Source organism: Podarcis melisellensis (genome assembly GCF_964234715.1).
Source record: "Podarcis melisellensis genome assembly, chromosome: 12".
NCBI classification, from domain to species: Eukaryota; Metazoa; Chordata; class Lepidosauria; order Squamata; family Lacertidae; genus Podarcis; species Podarcis melisellensis.
In genome coordinates this window covers 37,243,162-37,260,188 of record NC_138544.1, presented here as the reverse complement: position 1 = coordinate 37,260,188, position 17,027 = coordinate 37,243,162, and the positions used below count along the sequence as shown (strand labels likewise).

The 17,027-nt window shown below is 41.3% G+C and overlaps 1 long non-coding RNA gene across 2 annotated transcripts in view; it reads left to right on the top strand.

The window, feature by feature from the left end:
* The window catches only part of LOC309353390, an 84,005-nt gene that overhangs the window by 40,982 nt on the left and 25,996 nt on the right, over window positions 1-17,027 (top strand). For both annotated transcript variants that reach the window (XR_014161782.1, XR_014161783.1), the window contains one exon: window positions 8,324-8,395. This is a non-coding gene — a long non-coding RNA (uncharacterized lncRNA). The remainder of the gene's footprint in view (window positions 1-8,323; window positions 8,396-17,027) is intronic.

Sequence of the window (17,027 nt, the reverse complement as noted above, 5' to 3'; positions counted from 1 at the left end):
TTCTATAAAAAGAGGTGCCAGAACTTACCATGAACGGCTCCCTTGTAATGGCAATGGTGCTGGAACTGAGTTCCAGTGAGTTCCGAATGAGAAAAAGCCCTGCACCTAAGTAAGTTCAACTGAGATGAACACTACACCATTCATGATCATCACCACCCCCACCCACCTTGTCTTGAGATTACTGGGCCAATGTGAGAAGCCACAAAGAAGCTGTTTCCACACCAATTGTGGAATTGGAGTTTAATCCCTGTTCTCAGCCTGCTATTCTAGTACAGACTCTTCCCTACTCAGAAAGTATATCAAATGCATCCATGAACACATTTCTAATGGAGGGGATCCAGAAAATTGCAGGCAGAGTTATGCCCATGCAATAGTTCTTTTTCACCTTCTCCATTCCACTGTATCCCAGTACATCTCCTAAAAAGCCATTCTCAAGGGTCAAGGGACCCCCTACAGCAGTGTTCTTCAATCGTGGGTCCCCAGATGTTGTTGGGCTACCATTTCCACCATCTATAGCCATTGGCTAAATTGGAGTTGTCGTTCCACAAAATCTGGGGACCCAAGGCTGAAGACAACAGATGGAAGGAAGCAGAACTAGGAAGCTTCAGCTGGAGAGGGAATGCGGAGGCCCCACATGTACAAAAATGAAGGGCCTTCTCTGAGCAATCCCATTTATTGACAGATTTAAGCCCTCTTTGGGTATTGTCCAACCCCTTGTTGAACATGGGCGCAAGAAGCAGGGCTATATTGAATGGCTCTGTCCTGGACATTGCACATGGTGTCTTGGTGTCTGCTTATACAGCCGTCATCCCTCAAGAGGGCCTCATGTTCATGCTGTATGTGTAGACATCAGGGAGTAGCACACAACAGCAGGGTTGAAGCTACTCGGCTCCTCACTCCTTTGTTGCTTAGTCTTACCTTCTGCGCATCTACCGCCTCAGCAATCTTGTCATATTTGTGTTCCTTGTTGTTTTACATTCTTGGAGGCTCAGCTCTTTCTTTCAGAGTCCAGGTGTTCGGAAGTGTGCCATAGGACTAACAATCACTTTCTTTGTTATATTTATTGCAAAAGAAAAAGATGTCGGTGTTTGATTAGTGAACCTCTGGAAGATTATTACTGGATTTATTTTACCTCTGGGGAAATACTGGTGTGTTCATTTTCCACCGTGTTCATTCTTCACGACATCTTTTGTGTGTTTTTTTTAAAATATGCAGCTAACCACAAGCTAGGCATTTTTTGAACTTGAGCAAAGGAAAAATGAGTGCCTCCCAGCTGCTCTAACTGTAAATGTAACAAAAATAATTAAAGGTAATTAAGTGTCGTGTGTGTGCAGAGATTGAGGGGGTAGGTAGCAAACAACTAAAGCGATTTTGCAAGTAGACAGATCTTATCTATCAATGCTCATGGCTAAAGGGAGAAGAGAGGAAAAGAAAGGAGAAATTATGTGCCTTTCGCTATTGAGGTACAGAAGTGGCTGGCATGCACACATAGTAGCCCTTTTTGTTTTCAGCAGGAGGCAAGCATGGAATGATTTTCCCCAGTTCATATTAAGTGTGGTTCAGGCTGGAGGAACCTGGATTCAAGCCACGTCTTTCAGTATGTGGCTTTGATTACATCAAACTTTTGTACTTGTTTTTCAAAAGGTTGCACAGATATAATAATAATAATCTATCTTTTGGGGGGGTTTTGTTTGTTTTCTTAAAATGTAGCCTGCCTTACCACTGTCCAAGGCACCTTTCATAAGAATTAAAATCACAGTATTAAATGCAATAAAAACAATACTGAAATTAAAACTAAAATGGCAGTGCCCTCCACATTCAGGACCATCAGGACATAGCTGACCTCCCATGGTTTGTCAGGGGAAGGCAGGACTGCCTCTTTCCTTTTGACAGCCATTTTGTGTTACAACATGCACTTCCATAGCAGCAGCTATTTTGTGACTGGCAGCTCCAGCACTCTCTCAAAATTGTAAAATGTGCCTGCTGATCTGAAAAGGTTGGCGACTCCTGGTGTAGGGACTGGCATGAACAAATATTTCACCTACCATCTCAGAGAACAAGGCTTTCAACCAATTCCTTTGTGAGAAAAGAAACCTTTCCTTTGCCTCAGTTCTTAAGCTCTCGAGGAAGTGGGGACTGGCACAAAATGCTTGCCACTGATAATTGTGTGCAGAAAGAAGGCCTCATGACCCAGCGAACATAAGGCAACTGGCCCTCTGCCCTTTTGTTATTTAAAGCTATATTCCAGTGGAGGAAAAACCAGGCTGATAGAAATCAAATTCATTAAGATTCTGTGTCACTGAAATCTTGTCTAGTGATGGCTTTAAATTCTTTTCAGTTTTATCCCCTAAAGACCATTTGGAATGTGACCCTGGCGGCCCACACTTGTCTTCTTCAATCAGGCCCACCTTTCTTGTTATCTGCCACCTGTAGGGGTCTGGCTAAAGTCAAAGTCATTATTTCTGGATCTGAACGTCCTCATGTGGAAAACACACACACACACACACACACACAGAGAGAGAGAGAGAGAGAGAGAGAGAGAGAGAGAGAGAGAGAGAGAGGAGACTTCTCTTGCTATTACATGTATTCGAGCAATACAGGGCATGGGGCATGTTTGTATATCTTTAAAGAGATTGTATTGCAGATATATAAATATAAACATGATTTGGGGGGTTCTGTTAGTTTTAAAAAATAGAGGACAAAAGCTTGAGTACAGAGGAGCGTATTTATTATATCCAATTCTTTTAAGGAGGATTGTGGTTGCTGGCTAATAGTATCTCCTTCTTGCCCTCACATCAGCCGAATTGCAACCCTAAAGTTGGACTGAAGCCCAGGTGAAGGAAAGGCCATATCTCAGTGATAGCGTATCGGCTTTGTCACCCAGTGCTGACAATACTGAGCTACCTATATGGACTTAATGGTCAGTATAAGGCAGCTTCCTGTATCCATTTAAACCACCCCATTATGGAGACCTTGAGGACTTTAAACTTAATTTACCATCTGGCTGTTCACTGTGAGAACAAGATCCTGGACTAAATGGGCCACTGGACTCAACCTAGAAGTCTATTCTTATGTTCTTATGAGTTAAGAAGAAACTTATTTCAAAGGTTCTAACACCACACTTAATGCTGAGGTTGAGAAGATAGGTGATAGGCAGACAACCCAAGAGATTTTTTGGTTCCAGCATTCAAAATAGAAACTATGCAAGCAAACTATGCAACTAAGCAACTATGCAAACTGTCTGGAGTGTATCTGCATCCTATTGAAGTATGGGATGGAGCCTGTGGAGATCATGCTAATAAGGGCTATGAACTCAGGTTGGGTTCCTTCCACACACACTGCAACAGACGCAAGGCTCAAGTGCATCTCTGCATGTTTATTCTGCATGGGGTAGGTTGGGTTGGGGAATCAGTGGCCCTCTGGAAGTTGCTAGACTACAACTCCCATCAGCCCTAACCATTAATGATGCTGGCTGGGACTGATGGGAGCTGGAATCCAACAACATCTGGAGGGTCACAGTTTCCACATCCCATGGACAGATAAAGGAAAAGATCATGCACAAAGATTTTGTAATCTCAGTTGTTAAGAGACGTCTATTCCCCTCACAAAGCTATTATTCCCAGAGTGTTTTTAATAAATCCCTCTTCCCATAGAACTCAGGTATTTTACTGCTTTAAATGCATAGTGCAGATTGGGCTACAACCAAAAACTCATACATTGCAGTATATGAAATAAGGATTTTATTTAAAAACGTGCTTGTTTATTTTTTAATCATTCCCCCCCTGCAACATAAAAAGAAACTCCCAAATGAAATTTATCTGCTTCCGTTTTAGTTAATACTTAAAGCACTTTGGCAAAATAATTTATCCATTAATAATCACTGATACTTGAATTTAAGATTGGCATTGATCCGGATCCTGCTTTTGAGGGCATTTACCATAGCAAAAGGCATTACTACTGCAGTGAGTCCCAACAGCATGCAATGATTCCCTATCAGGAGACATTACATCATAAATTAATATGGGTCATCTGCAAATCCATCTGCTGCTGAGGAACTAAAGAGAGGCATTTGCAAAAGGCTTTAGATTTAACTGTGCAGAATTTCTAAAGATTTAGAAAGACAGAAATGGCAATTTAGTACTTTGCTAGAAGAATGTCCTTTTTTGGTGTGGGTCTCCACGACTTTTTAAATCAATATTATCACTAATCCCAGAAGCAGCACAATATTTTGTTTCTACATTTTCCAGTTAGCATGGAATTCCAACCACAAATAAATGGCATTTAAGTTTTAAAAATAATATTGTAAAACAAAATGAAACACACCCAAAAACTTTCTTAAATGGGGTGTGGGGGGGGATAATGTTTAAAGCTCAGTACTCCTCCTAACTTTTTCTTATTTCTTAATTCAGATCTCCACAAAAGTCAGGCATGGAACTGCAAAATTTGAAAGGTACAAAAAAAATGCCTCAAGGCCTCCAACTGACAAGCAGCCCATTTTAAAAATTATTTCGTTATCTTCATACCTTTATAGCCTACCTTTCCCCAACTGTAGAATGACATCATGCATTTGTTCTTACAAGGTGACTTGCTGGATACCAAAAAAATCCATATAATATTAACTTTAGATTAGCCTTTGTGATTTGAAATCATTTTTATGGTTATATAAATAGGCTAGAGAAAACAGTCTTCACTTTTATCGGTGCATCTAATTGGTAAAAAAAAGGACATGTTTTTAAAATTATGTTTTCCTATCACAATACCAACTTCTTCTGGCTTGCAAGAATTAAACAGATAAATTTCATTATTCAATGCACACTAGCAAACAGAGTTTTGTGGGGGAATGTATGGGGGATCTCAAGGGACATGCTAATTCAGTGGTCCAGGTAATTACTGACGGAGAATGCTATAGTAAAAACATCAGAGTGGTTTATAACAAACCCGGAACCCTTCTTTTTTATTATTTCGGGATACAGATAATAGCATAAATAATTTCCCTGCATGCTATATGGACAATGAGAGGGGGGGGGAATTTACCTCTGAGAATATCTGTGATATCCATGGGTATATAAATCCTAGGAAATTTAAGGGGTGGTTCACAAGCCATTTATATTGATATGGTTTTATAGAAATCAATAGGCTCTAGGTAGCAAAACAGGCCTAACTGCTATTTTAGTAGAATACTAAATGTCTGTATCATTCTTCTACACAGTACATGCCAGATTCACTGGAACCAATATGATGTCATGGCTCTACTATTATTTCCATTCAGTTATAAAATCCAGTGGGTGGCCAAGTTGGGCAATTTACAGTTGCTCAATCTAGCCTCCTTCACAGAGTTTAGATAGGAAGGGTAGGGTGCATAGAAGTGAAATAGTATTTTCTTCCCAAATGTCAGTTTTATGACTTGGTGCTCAAGTGTCAGCTGGGCATAAAATATTAAAACAAGTATTCTTGGGGGAAGCAAGCTTGTAGTTAGTGGTGTCTAAGTTAGAACTGTAGCTGTTTCTGAAATACGTGTCCATCACTTGTTGACTGATGGAACCTTATATAAATACTCATGACATACAAACCCAGAAGCATTATGGGAACCTCTTTGGAGTATGCCCAGCCCAGCCCAGATGTGCACATGGAGTGTGAGTCATGTCTAAGGACCACACATGCATGTGAAGGGCCCACATAAGTCAGCAACACAGCAAGCATCATAGAAATGGAACTTTAGCATCAAATTGTGGTACCCACAACTCGACACAGTACTCCGGATGTGGTCTGACCAAGGCAGAATAAAGTCGGACTATTACTTCCCTTGACACTATACTTCTGTTGATGCAGCCTAGAATAGCATTACCTTTGTTTTGCTGCTGCATCACACTCATGTTAAGCTTGTGGTCTACTAAGACCCCTAGATCCTTTTGTACTACTGGCAAGCCTGGTGTCCCCCATCTTGTATATGTGTAGCTGGTTATTCCTACCTAAGTGTAGAACCTTACATTTGTCCCTATTGAAATTCATATTGTTAGATTGGGCCCAGTTCTCCAATTTGTTAAGGTCATCTTGAATCCAAATTCTGTCGTCTAAGGTATTATCTACCCCCTCCCAGTTTGGTGTCATCTGCAAATTTGATGAGCATTCCATTGCAAATAACCATTGTCTCCATAAGTAAGCATATCATTAATATATAAATCAACATAACTTTGTAGGGGGAGGGGAATGCAAATTACCCAGTTCAACATCTTAAAACTATAATACAAGGCCCAATAGGTTTGAGTCTTCATCCTATAATGTTTTGGTCCTGAAATTTGTGAAAGTGGTTCAGCAAGCTTTTAGGACTTCGCTGATGATTCACATACTAGAATGAGCACAATTTAAGTAATTGCAATGAAATCAATTACCTATTCGTTAAATACTGAAATTATATTTGTTTGCTCTCTCCGGTTTTTCTGAAGATCCTTAAACAACTCTGTCTTGGAAACATAAACTGTAATTTGGCCTCCAGAAAAAAAGTGGGGGAGGCTAATCCCTCAGCACAATGTAAAATGCTTAAGCAGATGTTTATGAAAATCTGTGTCCTTGGGCCATGTATAGATTTGCTATGCTACAGTTGTCATCATAAGCTACTAAAGAATTTGCAAAGCTGCATTAAAGATTACCAAAGTTAAAATCCTAGAATTAGAGAACTAGATGACCCCAAAGTCCCATTGTGCCTAAACCTTTCCTGCATGGCAGCACTACCCAACCGGCAGGAGCACCATCTACAGTAGGTGGTATGTGGGAGGCAGTGTGTTGCCTCCAGACTTTCAAACCACAGAGCACCTATTATTTTGGACTAGTTCATTAACTCTACATTCTACATATTCCCCCAAGAAGCCCTGTGTATTAGCAAAACGATTGACCAAATCAGCCAAAATGATTTACCTCTTTGTGGTCATTCTCTAGTTGAGATTCCATTATAAACAGAGAAGCAATGCCATGGGCTCACTTTATTTTTTTAACATATGTGCAAAAACAACAAGGAGTTTTGTGGCACCTTAAAAATTAAAAATGTGTTGTGATGTAAGCTTTTGTGGACTACAGGTCACTTCACACACATGATTTTGCTTGTGTGTGTAGTGTGTGTCTGTGTGTGTATGTATGTATGTGTGTGTGGTGAATTATAAACAGTGAGGTCAGAAATATATGACATGTACAGGTGGCCATTACTAACTGTGGCCATTCACAAAAAAACCTAGGTGCTAAAACACATCCTGGCACTGGTAAGCCAACATGATAAAAATCAGTTGTGCCATCAGAGTCCACATGTGGTAGCACTGAAGCTCTTGATGTATCCAGTAGTTATACTCCTCTGAAGTGCCTTTGATTAAGGATGGCCAATTACATAGTGTTCTTGGAGGCTGAAGTGTTCCCCACAGGCCACGTCCAATGACAGATTTGTTTCCGTTATTCTTTTCCATAGCGACAGGCCTCTTTGCACCATGTAGAATGCAGAAGGGCAGTGATGGTGAATGATCACCTATGTCCCTTTGGAAGATGAGCTGGTGAATGAACCACTGGTGGGGTGGATGACATTACTGGGTCCTGTAATACTGCTGTGGATGGAGTTGGTGGCATCAGTCTGCCCCAGGGTCTGCTCCCTGTGTAGATATCCCTGTCATTGTTGCTGAGTAGCTGTTTTAAGCAGTGGTGGCTAGTGCCCATTAGGAAAGGTGGGGTGAAAGGCAGGAAGCCTAGCAGTAGGTGAAGCTAGAGCCAATGAGAGGAAGAGTTTGGAAATTCTAGCTTTGTCCCCATTCTACAAGTGCAATACTGAGGAGGAAGAGGAGGAAGCTGACTGCTTATATAAGAAAGAAGGCAGGCAGGTGTAGGTTGACTAAGGACAGGTGGAGGTTGGTGGAGCAGCCCCAATGTACCAACCTCCACTAGTTTTAGGTTTTATGAATGTCCTTTGTAAGCAACTACAGGCCTTCTATCCAAGGCCTGGAAGAGGGAAATGTCATTGTCTGGGATGGGCTGTAGAAAACTGAGCATATAGTGATTTAGGGAATATAGTGTTTAGGGAAGTTTTTAATGTTTGATGTTTTTTGTGTTTTTAATATTCTGTTCAGAGCCACCCAGAGTGGCTGGGGAGGCCTGGCCAGATGGGCAGGGTACAAGTAATAAATAATAATAATAATAATAATAATAATAATAATAATAATAATAATAATTTTAACTTGTAATTGGCAACAAGTAGTGTTCTGTCATTTCTCTCTCCTCTAATGGATTGTTTTTGGGAAGTAGACTGTAGCCCACAAAAGCATACATCATAATAAATTTGTTTGTCTTTCAGGCGCCACCAGTCACTTTTGCTGCAAGACACTATGTCGCTATCCCTTTTGGAAATGGTTACATATCTGTGCAGGTAAAATTATGTGGTCTGGATGCTTAAGTACATCGTAGAGTCCATTTAACTTTCTGAGTGTTACACTTCCGCAAATGTACTGCAGTTTTCATTACATCTGACTTGATTGGCAGGGTTTAGATAATTTGTTTTCTAATTAACATGGCTTTCTGCTTCATTCTGATTAGCTTCTAGCAGGTAGGTTCAGAGAACGCAGTTGGCGGTGACAGTGTTTTGCTCTCCATGGTAACTAACTTCCTGAGAGATGCTTAATTGCCTGATTGTCTGTTTCGGAAATGCTGCTGTTTTGGATGCTACCCTTGCATTCACTTAAACAGAAGAGCTCCTCTTAACCAGTTATACAGTGGTACCTCGGGTTACATATGCTTCAGGTTACATATGCTTCAGGTTACAGACTTTGCTAACCCAGAAATAGTGCTTCAGGTTAAGAACTTTGCTTCAGGATAAGAACAGAAATCGTGCTCCGATGGCGCGGCGGCAGCAGGAGGCCCCATTAGCTAAAGTGGTGCTTCAGGTTAAGAACAGTTTCAGGTTAAGAACGGACCTCCGGAACGAATTAAGTACTTAACCTGAGGTACCACTGTATAGAGAAGCAAAGGATAGTATAGCATGGGGTCTAAGCTGCTGGTTGTTGGGCATGGTAGGCTGGTCTCATTTGTACTTATTTTATTTGTACTGTTTTTGCTGTTGTAAGCAGCATTAGGACCTCATGGTGAAGAGTTTCAGTACGAAATCTAATAAACAATAACAGCTGCTTTTGACCCTCTGTGTGCATGTACGGATGCTGCTTACCAGAGCCGGTCCACCCACAAGGAAGGTTGGGGCAACAGTATCCACAGGGACAGCAGATTCTGATGCAGATCTTTATTTCCCCCCCTTGTTCCTGTTGTAGATCTTCACTCACTTCTTATTCCCTGGTTCAGGGGGGTGTTTTTGCGGTTCACCTCAGGTGCCAAAATGTCTCAGGCCAGCCTTGCTGCTACTATAGAATAGAAAGTGAAAGAGATGAACTGAACAAACTGTTGCACAGCACCTTGATCTCTGAGCGATGTGAGATTCCAGGCATTCTAGGCTCTTACCCAGGGTTCATGTTTCCTTTGGAATGAGGCACAATGGAAACTGTGATGTCTTTATGATATATAGTTTATTTATACATATGTACAACCTGTGCCGGGACGCGGGTGGCGCTGTGGGTTAAACCACAGAGCCTAGGACTTGCCGATCAGAAGGTCGGCGGTTCGAATTCCCACAATGGGATGAGCTCCCATTGCTCGGTCCCTGCTCCTGCTAACCTAGCAGTTCAAAAGCACGTCAAAGTGCAAGTAGATAAATAGGTACCGCTCTGGCGGAAAGGTAAATGGCGTTTCCGTGCGCTGCTCTGGTTCGCCAGAAGTGGCTTAGTCATGCTGGCCACATGACCTGGAAGCTGTACGCCGGCTCCCTCAGCCAATAAAGCGAGATGAGCACAGCAACCCCAGAGTCGTCCGCGACTGGACCTAATGGTCAGGGGTCCCTTTACCTTTACAACCTGTGCCTATGCTGGAGGGGCTCACAGCATTAGAACCAAAAGGTTCTTGCTTCTGCAGCTATCTGCAGCCTTGGATTCAAGCAGAAACCAGGCATGACTCTCTCTCTCTCTGGCTTCCCAGCCTGCAGCTTTGCTTCCAGCTTCCAGCTCACATATCTCAACTCTTAACTTTGCCTTTGTCTTTCTAACTACCAGTGAGTTGGGGGGGGGATTTGTCTTCGTGGCATAGTCATGTTTGAATATCACTGTTGAAAGTAATAGTTTTCTGCATATCATTGGACAAACTGCCCATTAAAAACACACATGCATACAAACATACAAATCCTTCTTCAATTAAAGCTGCAATCTCCCCCTCGGTGAGCTTCACACTCTGCTTCAAGAATTAAATTATGTTCTTCAATTAGCTGTATCTTTCTTTCTGCAGTTCTAGTTTCCACTCCATCAAAGAGCTAGTTTACTAAATCAATTTTAGACTCCATTAATTCCAACTTTCCTTTTTAGCAGACTCTTCTAGAGCTTGATCTTCTTGTAGTAGTATTCTACTGTCAAACACAACTTAGTCTTTTTTTAAAATTTTTTACCAGATATTACCCTGCAGGCAGAAGTGTCCTAATGGTTGCCTTACATTGCATCTGGTCACCTGTATTAGTAGAAACTTGCTACACCATCCTGATGTATATCAAAATATGTTGTTACAAAAGTATGTTTTTCAACATATCAAAGACAGCATGAGAAAAGGGGTGAGGAAATTAAGTAATGCACCTAAGGCAGCTGTCAAGAATGGAGCTGGCAAGCTGGGTTGTAGATGAAATGATGAGAACTGGATCAAAGTCTTTGTAAAAGCCATCAATAAGGATAGGATTCTAACCTATGAATCCAAGTGACAGACAGACATAGAAGATATCCCGTTATTGCTACAGCCCAGTTAGTACGCAAGAACATTTGCTGATCTCTTAAAATGGACCACACATAAATATACATAATTGGATTTCACTACACTTATTGACAAAACATATGAAGAGACTCAGTTGAAAAGCACTGTGAGTTCTAGAATACAAATGTTAATTCTCTGGCTTTTTATCTGTGATTCGTCTGTAATTCACACAAACCCAGTCATTTAGCCTCCTTGCTTGATGCAGAACCCTGCAGATTATCACTCTCCAACTTGTGGAGGGCAATGCAGACAGTGGTGGAGAGTGGCTGGAGCTTTCTCACTCATTGCCGCTCTTCCTGCTCATATGTTTAGCTATTCCAGAAGACAAATGACTGAATAGGGCTATAGACAAGGCATCATTGGAAGCTGCAGTCATATAGTGAGGAACACTAGGCCCAGGATACCTGACGAACTGCCTTGTCCAATATCGCCCTGCTTAATGACTCACATATTAATCTAAGGCCCCACTCCATGCCTTTCTGCTCCCTTAAAGTGGAGCAGATTGCCAAGCAGGAAATATGAGGGCCTTCTCAGCAGTTGTACCCAGGCTTCTGAATTCTCTGCTGTGGGAAGCCCAGGACTGTTTTCCTGCAGATGAAAGTTTCTGCATTTGAATAGTGTGTAAATATTTTGTAGTATTAGGTAGAGGTATGCATCATATTCAGAAAAATCCTGAACCCATACACGCACAAAACTCATCTTCTGCTCCTAACACCTCCCTATTGTGTACTTAACATGGGATTTAATGTCAAGCTACATAATTTGTATTGTATGGGTTATTACCAGTACTAAAATAAAAGTACATTCCCCAGTTTCTTCTGCCCATAGAAAATTAGGTTTGTTTTTGCCTCTAGTCTTCTCTAACTTAATGCTGCAGAGCTAAAGAAGACATGCTGAATAAGAACGTAACATTTTTATAGACACTTTAAAGGGCGGGGGGAAATCAGCTTTATGGAACACTTCGCTTTACAAATGCATTTGTGTTTTCAGTGTGCCATGGATGATGGTCATCTGTTACTTCCTAATCAACATTTTATTAGGGTTTTGTTGGGTGGGTGGGTGGGAGGGAGGGAGAGAGGGAATCAATATGCTTTCAAAGCTCTGGGAAGACTAGATATTACCTGAAAATAGCATCCGCCAATATTTATGTTTGGTTTGAAGGTATGAGAATGTTTCTGATGTCTGATATGTGACCACAGAGCAAGAGGTAAAATGAAGTCACCAAATCCTGCTATCACAGTGGCCTGCCAGATGTCTGCAGGAATTTGGTGCAACAGAACTCTCCCCACTGAGCCAAGTGGTGCTCAGAGACATACTGCCTCCAACCGTGGAGGTACAATATAAGCAGCAGCCAAGTAGGATGGTGAGAAATAAGCTTTGTGCTATAGAATTGTCCACCCCCACCATCTATATGCATCTACTATAAAACGCTGTTTAGCCTAAACAAACATGATGCTTCAACCAAGTTAATTAAGAATCAAGTATTTTACAGAGTGAAGGGCGCACAAACGAAGGCTAGTATTGACCTCTGTCAATATCATTCTAGATTAGAATAATGCCATCTGCCTTTATTTGCAGTTCCCAAGATTAGTCTCTAAGCAACCAACTCACTCCCTAAGCATGCAGGGGGTAATAAAAATGTCAGTGTGGTTTCCTCCATTCCTTGAACAACACTTATCACCATTACAATAGAGACAAAGACAATGTCTAGACTCAATGGACTAGTCATTGACACTGACTTGAGTTGATCTATAGACCATTTAAAACCTACTGGTGATGTGGTTCAGATTTTAACTGCATATATTTTATGCTAACCTAAAATATGAGGTTCCTTGAAAGGCTCCAAATGTTTTTTTCTCTAAAAAATTGTTCACTTTCTTTCCCGTTAATAAAACAAAAGAACCCCAAGATGCTCTTTATTCCTCATACATCAAATCTTATCTAAAAGGAAAACATTTTGTCAGAGATATTGCTTAAGGCAATACAATATATTTTTGACTGTCAAAAGAAAATCACTTTGATTAAAGTGTGCCCTTTTTTCCAGCCATTTTAATATTGCTGCTTTGCTGAGTGAATGCAGTGATACAGATCAACGCTTTCCCTTGAAATCAGAATTATTTCAGTTGCTGGTTGAGTGGGCCCCTATGCTTAGCTTCCACTTGATTAAAATGACTATCAGAGTGGCTTTGCACCCTGCACCCCCCACAAAAATGAGGTTAATGTGTTTTGAAGCCTTAGAAGGATGAAGTCTTTTGTGTCAGGAGGCATAATGAAGTATTATGGTAGCAGTCATTCCACACAATTGAAATAGTTTATTTCATATTCAGTACCATTCACCATGGCATTTTGCTAGCAATATCAAGGGGAAATGCTTCTCTTTCCATGATTTTCCAGATCTGTTATATTAGTCAGCAGCAAATGGTAGTCAATAGGCATTTCCTGGGTTTCTACCACTCTCTTCATCAGTACAAAGGTGAGTGGAGTATACCTGGCTCTTGGCTGGTGTAGCAGCTCTCTTTCCTCTTTGGGTGGACGTGATCTTCTCCATAATCCAGTTTCAATTGGCTGTGCCTGGGATGGGGAACTTTTGGCCCTCCATATGTTATTAAGCTACAACTCCCATGAGCACCAGCAAGCATGCCCAATGGCCAAGGATGGTGACTATGCTTCAGCAACATCTGGAGAGTAAAAGGATCTCCTAGCTTGCCATTGTCCATGATGACTGGGACTGATGGGAGCTGCATGAAGTTTCCTGGACTCAGCTTGGAATTATGACCGGCATAGGCAGATGCTAACATACACACACTTGCAATTCCAACCCCACAATGAGATCCAACTCCTTTACTACTGCTACCACATGGGCCACTGCTCCAGCAACAACTGCTACTCCAGCAATAGTCTAGAAGCTCTCTCCATCTCCCCCATGCCAATGCCCAGAACAAATGCTGCCACTGCAGCAAGTCAACAGTCATGGAGTTCAGGCTGACCGGTAGCTGGAGTAACAGATGGCAAAGTCATAGAGCCCTTGGGGAAAATAAATGATCTCAAGAATATATATTGTTGAATGCCATCACAATCTCCAAGCGGTGCGAGATTCCGGGCTTTCAGATGTTTACCCAGGGTTTGTGTTTCCTTTGTGATATATGGTTTATTTACACATATATACAACCTGAACCTATGATGGAGGGGTTCACAGCATTAATACCCCAAGTGGGCCTTGCTTCCTCCACAGCCTTGGATACAAACAGAAATCAAGCATCACTCTGGCTTCCCTGTCTGTTGCTTCCAGCTTCTAGTTCACATGACTCACTCTCCCACTCTCAACTCTGCCTTTGTCCTTTTAACTACCTGTGACTTGAGGAAGGAGCCCCCACACATTTGCCATCTTGCACTGAGCCCCTTCCTTTGTTCCCCTTAAAGGCTTGTCACCCAGAAAGCTAGCTTGGCTATTCCAATAATTAGAAGAGGGCCCAAGCATTCAGCCTAACCTCCCCTCCCTTAACAGCATTATTAGAACAGCTGCACATGTGAACCATGTGTGGATATATGTACATAGAATACAAAATGCAAATATTCAAAGCCAGTAAGTCATTTTTGTTGTTGTTATATTTGAGGACTTTTTTTGTTTTGTTTAACACTAGTTTGATATGTTCTATCCAATTCAAAAATCCCCACATAAACTTTTAATAAATCTTCCCAAACAGCAGGAGACTGAGAGATTTGTTTCCTGCTGCAATAAAATGTAGCTGCCAATTGCACAATGCATATAAATCCATAATAAATAACTTACTTGCAGCCTTGACTCATTTACATATTCACTAGCATCTACAAGTCGTTCTTAAGGGTATAGAAGTACATATAAAATCCCCAGCAAGCCTTGTGTTCTTGATCTTATCACAGAGAAGTATGTCAACAAGCCCTAGAGCAGTTTTAGTGGGTGGAAAGCAGTTTTTAAAATGTTGTTTTGCTAGGAGCAGGTTCTACTTGAGAAAAATGTTATATGGAAGCTGGCAGGATATACCTAAGGGAACAGCAAGCAGACTAGGTCGACATTCTATTTTCCTTAGGCAGACTGTCCTGGAGAGTATGCGTGATCCTTGCAAGGCCTTTTAAAAATCTTAAATCAACTTGGAGGCAGGGCAGGATGGAGGTGCTCACACAAGCATTGCATTACTCATGAACCAGAAATACAGCCGCAGGCAAGATTTCAGCTTCTAGTAGTAAAAGTAAGCACTTAAGTCTCAGCAAGAAAAGCTGACTGAATGTTTGGCAGCGAACACTGAAGACTCTAGTCCTCACCAACAGGAAGGAATTGAACATTAAAGTGGAAGCAGCTGGGAACCTTTGGAGGAAGTGATCATGTCCTCTTGCGTTTCCTGATACAGAGGCAAGGGAAAACTGAGTGTACTCAGAAATGCACTCTGGACTTTTAAGTTCTTTCCAGAGGTTCTATCATGTCTTTAATCCAGATGTGTTGGGCTATTTTGGAGCATTATTCTAACCCAGTGAATATATTGTTAGACACCACCCCAATCTCCACAAAGGGTGTGAGATTCCAGGGGTCCCAGGTGCTCACCCAGGATTGTGTTTCCATTGGGAGGATTGAGGCACAGTGGAGTCTTTAAGGAATATTATTAACCCATATTTACACCTGGAGGAGGTGCAGAACATTATATCCCAAGGTGCAGAACATTATATCCCAAGAGCATCTTTCATAGATTCAGCAAACTTGTGTCTGAAGCAGCAGTCAGTCATGGTTCCCGGTCTCTTAGTGCACCCTCCTTCTGCCAGACTCACTGAGGTCTGGCCTTTGTTCTCCTCCCTCTTCAAAGCACACCCTTAATGACACTCTTAATGGCTCTGCACTTAACTAGCCAGATGGCTTGCATAGGCTAGCCCAAGAATCCCTATGCAGCTTGTATTTTCCCTTCAATATCCCAAATATTATCTAGATTCTGACATTCATTTATTTCTTGGATTTTAGGGGAGCATCCCCCCACATTCATATGTTCTTAATCCTTGACTAAGGTCCTCTTTTCACCATTTCAGAAACAAACACTTAGTGATAAATGTATAATGCCACACATTATAAAACACAGTCTCTCCTTGCTGATCTATGTGTACAGCGTCTCATCATGAAGTTTATTTGTGCTGCATTTGCACAATGGAATGAAGCACATGTTTCTCATTTGGTCCCCCAGAGAACTACCCTTTGATCTCTTTTGTCTCACCTGCCTTGATTCATTTCATGTCAAATGCTGCTTGACAGCACATGGCCTGACCAATTGGAATTTGTACACTGATGCTTCATTTGTCTCACTCTTTCATTTCATGGTTTCATCTAGTTCACGTGGCCAGTAAATGCCCATAGGAACTACATTTGTAAAGCTAAAAAGAAAAGGCTTCCTAGTAATCTGATGCAAATTTGCAGTGATATTTCTGTAGCGGGCAGTATGAATTCATAGCATCGTCACCATTTCATATATGGCCTCATCCTGTACAATTTCCTCAAATGCTGTCACTGCTGTGGCTTTTTTTACTCAACTAGGCATTTACCTATTACTTCCTGCAGTTGTCCACAGTTCAGTCAACTTTCCCTTATATTTTCCTTTTAATATTCCTGACAGATAAACAGATCAGTAGGTCTTCCTCATAACTTTGCATCAGGATGGCCAGATGCAAAAATAAACAGGACTCCTGCACCTTTAATAGCTATAAAGAGGAAGGAATGTCATCTACACCTGCTGAAACTTCCTGTCCTATACAACTATTAAAGACACAGGACCCTTGTCGTAATTTGCACCTGGCCAACTTACTCTATAATCACCAGCATAATGAGCGGGACAGAACATACATGTTTGCTTGTAGAAGAATGTGATGGGACGGGATGAGACAACCCAATCTTTATTCTACACTTCCTCATCCAATGAAGACAGACACAGAACTATTACACTTAATTATTTGTGCTTGTTTGTACAGATAGATTATGTTTGTTTATTTATAGCATGCTAAGGATCTGCACACGATACACATCAAAGCATCCCTTCTGTTAAAAGTAACAGCAATGACCTGTATATATTTACACAAAAATAAGTACTGCTGTGCTCAGTGATGCTTGCCCCAAGTAAAATGTACATGTGATTGCAGCTTGATCTATACATATTCTGAAT